General features: G+C 33.8%; 1 long non-coding RNA gene across 1 annotated transcript; it reads left to right on the forward strand.

Annotated features, from left to right (window-relative positions):
* The first annotated feature begins 1,383 nt into the window (after positions 1-1,383).
* LOC127162544 (uncharacterized) lies at positions 1,384-5,333 on the forward strand. Its single transcript, XR_007827373.1, has 4 exons — positions 1,384-1,458; positions 1,559-1,626; positions 2,244-2,373; positions 4,901-5,333. It is a non-coding gene; the product is annotated as an uncharacterized LOC127162544 (long non-coding RNA).
* Positions 5,334-7,662: the final 2,329 nt, after the last annotated feature.

Consider the following 7,662-nt stretch of genomic DNA (forward strand, 5'->3'; position numbering starts at 1 on the left):
TTTCACGTAAAAACACACAGTTTTGAGGCCCCGGAAACTAACCGGGACTACTTTCTTGAAAAACTTCCAGCGGCCAGAACTCTGACCAGGGAGGTGATCACAGAGTGGGTCAGTGTGTATACACTATAGTGCTGGTAAGGATTGCATACAACTTCATGTCTTAAATAGGCGAACTATCCCTTTAACATTACCGTATTAAATGTGCAGTAACATCCATTTGAAGTGTTAAGACAAAACACTTAAACAGCACTACCTGTATGGAACAGCATCCACTTTACTGTACCTTATCTGTTAACCACTAACAGAAAAAGTATGCTTTTAGGTTTTGGGTTAATGTTAATGTTTTAATAAGCATTGTTTTTGGTTCAGTTCAATTGGTAAACTTGCTTATTTCACATTTTGGTAAAAGTTATTAATGTCTAATGATTACCTAAGAACAATGTAACATTTTGGACATTTTTGTTAAAGGCTGTATTTGTTCAGTTTAGTAAAAAAAAAAAAAAAAAAAAAGAGCTATTTTTTTTTTTTTTTTTTTTTACATTTTTCTAAAGATGTTACAAAACAAATTGATTATACTCCCTGCATAGTGTGATATGCTTTTAGTTTTGGATTTTAGAAGTTTTGTTTTTTCAAAATAGTCTGATACAACAGGGAGTTTAGAGTGTTTGGCTGTTTACATACTGATGTTAATAAACCTTTTGGAAAACTTTCCAGACACCTTTTTTCAGTGATTGTTGTAACCTTTCAAATTAAGTTAATGGCTGATGGCATTGCTAAGATCTAGGAATCTACTTAAAAGTAAGTAAATACTTTTAAATTTTTCTGCTAAAAGTAAAATAGCTTTTACAGACACACACACATTGTATAAGCTATTTTCATAACTAGTGTAAAATTGAAGTCTTTCAATTCTGACACATTTCAAGCACTGCATTCAAACTTCAGTAGATGATGACTTTGAGGAAACAACTTTCTGGACCTTTGTGACAAAAGAAAGTGGTGAAATTGTACTCTTTTATCAACAGTATTTATTTAATTTGCTGGTTTTAACTTTTAATGACATGTTTTTGCTGTATCCACTTTGTTGAACAGCAGCAGTAGAGATTAACAAGAGACACAATGGAGAGAGATCAGAATTGCAGCACCAGGACCTAGGTGGAAGTGAACTTTGGTTGCTACAATAATGGTATGTGTTGTGTTGAACCTGATTAGCCACTTGTGAGGCACAACTGTTGGTTTTTCACTAAATGTGGCCATTTATTTATTACATGTAATTTGCAAACTGCATTTAAAAGAGTGAAAGATATGCTTGAAAATATGTTGTCTTATTTAGGACAATATTTTTCCCTTTACCTGTTTTTGTTATGTTATGCCAGGTGTTGTACACAACAAGGACCTCTTCAATCTCTTTTTCCTGACAGTATCCATTTGGATTTCGATACTTTTCAAGAATAAATAGCAGTAAGTTTTGCTGTTCATTATACATTAATTTCTTTTACTTTCTTACCAAAAACTTTTGAAGTACTATTTAATTATTTAACCCTTTCTTTAACTTGCACAGCTGGAAATTTCAGTGCTTCCAACTTTGCAGAAATGTGGGATGGCCAAGTCTCAGAGTGCTAAGCTTCAGTGAGTACATTTCATTCATAAGCTTTTAAAGTAACTGCCCTGCATCAATATTTGTCAGATCATACATGTTACCTTTTGGTCAGCTGCTCAAATAACTTTACTCTGTTGTCATTGATATGATAAAATTGTGGAACTAAAATCTTTTTTTTCTAAAGAGTATTTTATTACAACATAAATGTGTTCACAATCTTTCATTCTATAGCAGTGCATATGTCAGTTTTTAATTTCAAAACAGAGGTCCTAATGCTTGATCTCAACTGATGTGTAAAATATTGTTTATGCTAATTTTTCTAAACTTTTAACATCATATTACTAAAATTGCTTGCACATTTACAGATTAATATTACCACACGTTCACCACATTCTGTCATCTTAGTAAAGCTTGTATGCATGCATTTAAAAGATCTTGAGTAAAATGTATTATATATTCATGTACATTGTTTACATAATGTTGACGATGATTACTTTTTTAGTTGGAAATAACACAACCTGCTTAATATTTCTAAGCGAAGCACTTACTGTAGCTAATGTGTAAATGCTATAAAATTTGTTATATCACTTAACTATTTATGTTATCATTTTTTTCTTTTTTTGTTTCTTATCTCCTTTTTGCAAAGAGGATCATGTCAGCACCAGCTCAAAGTTCCAGTTTTCTGAACATTGTATCCTGTGAGCAAGAGACTCTGTCCAACCTCTCTTCAGTCAAGTCTGGACCCAATAAGACAGCAGTCTCAAGGACAATTAATGGTAAGTAGTGGTATAGTTCAGTGTAACAAATGCTAGGTAGATTCAAGCACAACACTCAGTTCAAACTATTAGTGAATAATAAAAAAATATTTATTTCATCATTTTATTTTTACTATTAAAAAGATCAAAGATACACTTTGAGGCGCCACGTAGGATTTAAATCAAACCTCGCTTATCAATACATACATAAACATGTGCATATACACCTAGAAATTACTTGCATATACATTTATACTGTTGGGTGTTCAAAATATATATATGAAATACACGTGCACACTAATATGAAATCCATACCAATACATCTTTTATTAGTAATGAATATATATACACTTGTGAATAACTTGTATATACATATAAACTTAATGCATGCATACGTTAATAGACACTCGCTTATACGTATAAACTTGATCCATGCATATACACCTACAACAACACGCACATATACATATAAACTCGCTGCATGCAGACACACCTGTACATACTCGCATATACATATAAACTTAATCCATGCATATACACCTAAAAACACTCGCACATACATATAAACTCGTTGCGCGCATATACACCCATAAAACACTCACGCAAACATACAAAATAAATTTCAGGTAAGACGCAGGCTTTAGTTGTGTATATACATATATGCAAGTGATTTCAATTGTGGATGTGCGTTAACTTTTCAGTGTAAACGTAAGGCATTTCAGTGTAAACGGAAGCAGCGGCACTTCCGGGGGAATCTCCAGATGCCGGGGCATTTTAAAACGCTTAACGTGACTTAATGCATTAAAATAGTGTTTTAAAAATAACTTTAATATAGCATACGATGTACCAGGGGCGAATTTCCACTGGGCACTTTTCAAAATCCCGTTCAGCACCGCCGAGAGTTCGCGCGATTGTTCAAACAAAACCGAAAGTAAAACGCGCACGCGCCTTCAAAAGCAATTTTAATACCCCGCGTTTAGAGTGCGACTCCCCAATGCGTGCAAATTAGGCTACATAACATATTTAGGATGTTATTAGTATGTAGGCTATAATAGGTTGTGTAGTTGTCTATAGTTCTCTATCATGTTTGAAAAATTTAGTCTCTATTTGCACTTTGAATATTGAGAGAGTAGCCTACTTGGCTACTATAACTAGGACTGTATAAACTAGGACTGTTTTATATATATATATATATATATATATATATATATATATACCTTAGAACTGTACATGAATTATGAATTATGAGCTTCTTGAATGTTTGACCTCCTAACTAAAGCTCTTTTTCGCAAATTTAACATATAAATAAAGACAGTATGTATGTGTGTATATAAAATATGCTATTTGTGTGTGTATATATATATATATAAAGTAGAACAGAACATAGAGAGACCAAAATTTTTTTATATATATATATATATATATGTGTATATATATATATATAATATATATATATATATATATATAGCCAATATACAGTATATATATATATATATATACTTTTACTTTTTTTTTTTTTACTTTCGGTTTTGTTTGAACGATCGCGCGAACTCTCGGCTCTCGGTGCTGAACGGGATTTTGAAAAGTGCCCAGTGGAAATTCGCCCCTGGTACATCGTATGCTATATTAAAGGTCTTTTAAAACACTATTTTAATGCATTAAGTCACGTTAAGCGTTTTAAAATGCCCTGGCATCTGGAGATTCCGCCGGAAGTACCGCTGCTTCCGTTTGCACTGAAATGCCTTCCGTTTGCACTGAAAAGTTAACGCACATCCACATATGAAATCACTTGCATATATGTATATACACAGCTAAAGCCTGCGTCTTACCTGAAATGTATTTTGTATGTTTGCGTGAGTGTTTTATGGGTGTATATGCGCGCAACGAGTTTATATGTATGTGCGAGTGTTTTTAGGTGTATATGCATGGATCAAGTTTATATGTATATGCGAGTATGTACAGGTGTGTCTGCATGCAGCGAGTTTATATGTATATGTGTGTGTTGTTGTAGGTGTATATGCATGGATCAAGTTTATACGTATAAGCGAGTGTCTATTAGCGTATGCATGCGTTAAGTTAATATGTATATACAAGTTATTCACAAGTGTATATGTATTCATTACTAATAAAAGATGTATTGGTATGGATTTCATATTAGTGTGCATGTGTATTTCATATATATATTTTGAACATCCAATAGTATACATGTATACGCAAGTAGTTTCTAGGTGTATATGCATGTGTTTTATGTATGTATTGATAAGCGAAGTTTCATTTAAATCCTACGTGGCGCCTCATAATACACAGTACAAATGCACAAATGAAATAAACAGTGCTTTATTTTTTCAGCTACAATAGGTGTAGATGTGTGTATTTCAGTCTTTTGCCCTGATACTCGTATTGATTATCAAAGTAGACTGCATAATTCAGAGTGTTGCTTGCTTGTGTGTAGTTCATTAATAATCAATTTGACAAAAGAAGACTGAGTTTATCTCTGTTTAAGCATATTGCTTATGAACTAACTTGTCTTTGTGTCTGTTTTCTGCAGATAGATCATGCCAATCCACATTGAAATAGTGACAACATTCAAGTCTTCAAGCAGTACATTTCCAGTTTCTCGAACTGACTCAGTCCCATGTCTTCCGTCAAGTGTGGACTCATTACTGTTGTTCAACCAGACAAGCGGCCCTGATTGATGTTTATGTCATCATTGATTATCCTGAATTTATATGGACACATTTTATTTCCAAGATCAACACGTCTTTGTGAGTACACTGGTCAAGTTATTGGATCAGCTCAGACTGTTTTAACACAGTGCCTGTGTGCAGAATCTGTTTCTTTAAAATCTAATAATTATGGTTTGTGCCTTGATTTACTATAGACAGTATTTATTAGTTAATTTAGCAATTCCAATAACCTGACTGATTACTGTAAAATCTGTGGCAAACAACTGTAATGCCTTTTGTATTTTACCATATTTTTTGGCAGTGAAATTCTGGCAACCACAGCTGCCGGTAATTTTCTGTAAAATTGAACATTACAATAAAATACTATAATATTCTATACAGTTGTATTGTGTTTGTTACGTAAATAGAATGTAATTAGTTTGACAGTATATTTATTATATTAACAGTAGTTTACTGTAAGAAAATCTACATTTACAACTGCTTATTTTAAAGTAAATTACTGTAAACATGTTTACAATATATCTGTTTTATTTAACAGAAATGTACTGTAAACAAGCAGCAGTTCTCAAATGTAAAATTTACGGGTTATCAAAAAGTATTCTGTAAAGCATTTCACATTGTGACCATATATTTTACGGTGAACTTCTGGCAACCACAGCTGCCGGTATTTTACGGTATATTATACTTTTTTTTTTTTTTTTTTTTACAGTGTATGGTCTGTCTGAAGTTTCATGACGCGACAACCATTAACAAGAGTAACTGGGTTTTTCTTAGTGAGAACTAACTCACTTCCACTGTTTGAAGTAAACATTTTTTAAAGTTTGATCCTTGCAAATATGCACAGATGGGATTTCCATGTTAGTACAGTTGTCTTAGACATTTCTACAGAAAAAGCATTTAATCCAACTTTTATTCTGGCTGCCTTTAGCTGTCCAACAATTACGTATTTAGCACGTCTTTAATTGACGTCTAAATATTCTCCTGAAAAGACGTATAAAAAACTTTCATTCTGGCTCCTGTGAAGACGTCTTCTGGATGTCTATAAATTACGTCTGTAGCACGTCTTTAATTTACGTCTATGCAATGTCCAGAAAAGACGTATAAAAAACTTTCATTCTGGCTCCTGTGAAGACGTCTTCTGGATGTCTATAAATTACGTCTGTAGCACGTCTTTAATTTACGTCTATGCAATGTCCAGAAAAGACGTATAAAAAACTTTCATTCTGGCTCCTGTGAAGACGTCTTCTGGATGTCTATAAATTACGTCTTATAGACGTGTTCTAGACCACTTTTTGCACGCTGGGTTATTATAATAGGATAGTACAGATAAAAAAAAAAAAAGATGTGAATGAAATGTGTAGGTGACATAAGCCACCCAGATAGCAAGAACGTTTGGGCCAAATGTGGCCGATAGCTGGCATTATGGCTTAGATATGGCTGGCCAGATATGGGCCAGATTGTTACCATATATGTTTGCCATAAGTTTAGAATTTGCTTATTGCTTGGTTCACAGCTCCTTTTGAGGTATATGGTCCAGATAACAACAAACACATTAGAACCAAGTAAGGTTTAGCTATGGCTGACATTGGTAAACATCGACTTCTGGCTAACATTTGGATTACACTTGGAAAACACATCAAATTTGGCTGATGTCCGGCACCACACCTCGGTTGCTATGCTCGCTGGGTTATTATAATAGGATAGTACAGATAAAAAAAAAAAAAGATGTGAATGAAATGTGTAGGTGACATAAGCCACCCAGATAGCAAGAACGTTTGGGCCAAATGTGGCCGATAGCTGGCACATATGGCTTAGATATGGCATGGCTGAACAGATATGGGCCAGATTGTTACCATATATGTTTGCCATAAGTTTAGAATTTGCGAACTGGGACTTCTGGCTAACATTTGGATTACACTTGGAAAACACATCACTGTCATTTTGACCGAAAGGCGGCAATTCTCTCACGGATTTTGTGTCACACAAGTGCTTCAGGTAAGAGATATTTTGGCATTTTAAAGTAATTGTATTTAAATATTCATGATTATTTGTCAGCATTTGTAATTATTAGATGTTTAGTTATTTGCTTCATTGGGAAAAGCGTCGAGTTAGATCATTTTTCTTTGTTGAATGTGGTGTTTGCGTAGCCCTCCGACAGATTCCAATAATCACGCAATCCGGGTTAGTGCAAAATCACTTATTTTAGATAGAGATTGATTTGTGAAAACGTTTATAAAGCGCTTTTCACGTTTTTTTTTAGTGTTTTTCACTGCTCTTTGGTGTGGTAAAACATACAGGCTGTCTTGACGTAAAATAACAGTCGAAGCCATTAGAAAAATTATCTTACATTTCTTAAAATGGGCTAGATGTAACGTAGTAATACCGATTTCATAGTCCTTTTTTTTTAAACCGTTTTAAGTGGTTTTCAAAAACTCAAATGATCGACAACATATCAAGCTTTCTATAGATGTCTCAGTTAGTACTTTTCTTTTGGCCAGGATCTGGCCGTAATCTACAGCTAAAGTGTGGCCCAGATTAGTATTTGTTCATCGGCCCAAAATTGGCCCATATGTTTTTAGCCAGAACTGAACCAAACCAGAGCCATAACTCCGCCGTTCATCAG

This window comes from Labeo rohita, unplaced genomic scaffold (genome assembly GCF_022985175.1).
Source record: "Labeo rohita strain BAU-BD-2019 unplaced genomic scaffold, IGBB_LRoh.1.0 scaffold_962, whole genome shotgun sequence".
Classification (NCBI taxonomy): Eukaryota; Metazoa; Chordata; class Actinopteri; order Cypriniformes; family Cyprinidae; genus Labeo; species Labeo rohita.